Genomic DNA, 3,133 nt, shown 5'->3' with positions numbered 1-3,133 from the left:
ATATATATATATATATATATAGATGTATGTAAATATATGCATACATATCTGTATTTATTTGTTTAGTCCTCTTATCAGCCTATTACGCACTCGCACTCACATACATATACACTCACATACACTCTCCCTAACTTGATATTCAATTGTTTTCATTAGAGTTTTTCGATTGCCCTTCGGCAATTTATTTTAAGCAATCAGAATCGTAACACTAATTTCGGGTGCCTTCTGTCTGATCGCATTTATTCAGTGCCAAAATGTTGCTATTTTAGACCTATTCCGAACAATACTGAGATATGAGAGTTTTGAAAAGGAACTAATTTTTTCGGGGATAGAATTAGGTAAGTGTCGCTTGTTAATTAGGTAACCTTGTGTTTGATGAACAAATTCTACCGGTCCGTATATAATTGATAAAGATTGACTCGGAATGACCTCAGCTATGTGCTCACAAACACGTGTACGTATGTACATATATGCAAGCTAACATACACGAAATACACACACACACACATACACACACACACACACATACACACACACACACATACACACACACACACAGATCTCTCTCTCTCTCTTTCTCTCTCTCTCTCTCTTTTTCTCTCTCTCTCTCTCTCTCTCTCTTTCTATCTCTCTAATTCGGTGTGTCTGTGAGTGTGCGTGTGTGCGTGCGCGCGCGATGCGTGTGTGTGTATATACATACATATATATATACACATTTGTATATATAAATACATACATATATACATATATACATATATACATATATGCATGCATACATGTAATTATATGTATATACTTACATACACACACACACATATATATACATACACGCATACACACGTGCACACATAAGCATGAATATATATATATTCATATATGTGTATGTATGTGTGTGTGTTCGTGTGTGTGTGTGTGTGTGTGTGTGTGTGTGTGTGTGTGTGAGCATGTATGTAGATATTATTATTTTAAACATTTTGATTCGGCTCCAAGCAACCTAAAGCTTCGCGGGCCTCTAACGGAAGCCCGTCTCATTCAGGCTTAGATTACTATGTACATGTATGTATGTATGTATGTATGTATGTATGTATGTATGTATGTATGTATGGGTGGATGGATGGATGGATGGATGGATGGATGGATGGATGGGTGGGTGGATGGATGGATGGACACACACACACACACACACACACACACATATACATACACATAATTGAAATAAAAGATCAAATTATTTCGATGGAAGGTGAACCTATCGAAAATTTAGGTCTTCTACTAATAGAGAGGATTTCAATAGTCTGTCCACTGAGATAATGAGGGAAATTTCCTATGATTTGAAGGAACTGATCATGTACATAAATAATAATCTTTCCGAGCTTCTACTTTATCAACGTTGTGAAAACACTCCAACTTTCGACAAATATGAGATCGAGGCTTTCAAGAGATCAATCAGCTGAACTATTTGCAGAGCAGCTTTTGAAACTCGGGGAAGAGAGAGTTGCAATTGATGAAGAACAGTTTCTTACACTCAATCCAATATGTAATTTAACTGATTCCATCGATGACTTGGTGGCTGAAATCTTTCCGAATCTTCTTCATAATTACAATAGTACGGTTTGGATTTGTGAGTTATCCTGGCTCCAAAATGTGTTGCTGTAAATAGCATTAATAATTTGCTATTGTATAAACTTCTGGTAGAAGTATTCACTTAATTACTCTTTTGACGGTGTTGTGGATGATCAGGATAGTGCTAACTACCCTATCGAATCTTTGAACTCGCTAGAACAACTAGGTACAGATCCTCATTGTCTTCAGCTGAAACAAGGGGCTCCTAATATGCTATTGCATAATTTGTCTCAACCACAATTATGCAAAGATACAAGACTAATTGTGCACAAACTTATGAGGAAATGCGTTGAGACAAATATTCTCACTGGTTTTGGTAAAGGTGAGACCGTCTTCATTCCTCGTATACCAGTTATACCATCTAATGTCCCATTCCAATTTAAACGGTTACAGTTTCCTATCCCACTTTCTTTTGCTATGAGCATTAGTAAAAGTCAAGGCCAAACACTAAAAGTTGCTACATTGCATCTTGAAAAACCATGCTTTTCACATGGCCAACTTTAAATAGGAGCATCACGCGTGGGAGCAAAAGCAAATTATTTTGCTTATGCACCCTGAAATAAAATGAAAAACATTGTTTATAAAGAAATATTCACTCTTAATGCAACATAGATACTTCAATAACTTAATTTGCCATTACTATCATTATATTCAAGAATGAGTAAATTGCCTATTTAAATTTAGTGTATCATTCAACTATGGTAGTAGATAAATGATATTCTTAAGGCCACAGTTTACTCACACGCAGATTCTTTCAGAGCTAGTCGCTAACCCAGTTCTTAATCAAATTGAAATCTGTTAATAATTTTGAAGAGAACTGATCCCTGGCTACATTTTGGCATAAAAAATTGAGATTTGGTCCAGTAGAAAAAGTTTACATCAAAATTTGTAGCAAAGAGAGTAAGTAGCGCCACCAATCAGATTTAGATCTAAATAACTTTTTTATTTTAAAAGCAAAATATATTTACCTTAGCTTCAATGATAGAAGAAAGCATGAAGAACTTTATAGTTTTGGTCCCATGCAACAAAAATTTGTATCAAAAAAGTTGTGAGGTAAAATATCATGAAAACATATAAAGCAAACATTTAGATTTTAGTACAATTAACTGTTTTCATTTTCAAAGCAAACTATATTTTAATCAAGCTTAAAGATAGAGCTTAACTCGAAGAATTTCATGATATCAATCTCATGCAAGAAAAAAGTAATGGGTGTTTGTTTATCAAGTTTGAGTGTGATAATATAGTTCTATCCTTTTTTGTGAGTATAGCTCTATATAAGGGACTTTTAATGTCAACTTCAGTTTCTCCCATATTTAACTATTTATTGCATTCACTGCGTCCAGTTCTTCACAAATTTAAGTATTCATTGCATTTACTACGGGGTATTCCATTTTTATTTGCAAAGTCTCGCTTTCTCTTTATGTTTTCATTTCAAGTTTTCATTCATTTGGAAAACCGACAGTTTATTCTATTAATGTATACATACTGTAAAAACATTATTTATTGAATA

General features: G+C 34.1%; 1 long non-coding RNA gene across 1 annotated transcript in view; it reads left to right on the top strand.

The window, feature by feature from the left end:
- LOC106883190 (uncharacterized) overlaps nucleotides 1-3,133 on the top strand; it is a 21,978-nt gene that overhangs the window by 17,428 nt on the left and 1,417 nt on the right. The window contains exon 3 of the long non-coding RNA XR_001411090.2: nucleotides 270-338. This is a non-coding gene — a long non-coding RNA (uncharacterized LOC106883190). The remainder of the gene's footprint in view (nucleotides 1-269; nucleotides 339-3,133) is intronic.

This window comes from Octopus bimaculoides, chromosome 19 (genome assembly GCF_001194135.2).
Source record: "Octopus bimaculoides isolate UCB-OBI-ISO-001 chromosome 19, ASM119413v2, whole genome shotgun sequence".
In the NCBI taxonomy this organism is placed as follows: domain Eukaryota; kingdom Metazoa; phylum Mollusca; class Cephalopoda; order Octopoda; family Octopodidae; genus Octopus; species Octopus bimaculoides.
This window is presented reverse-complemented; position numbering and strand designations above follow the sequence as displayed.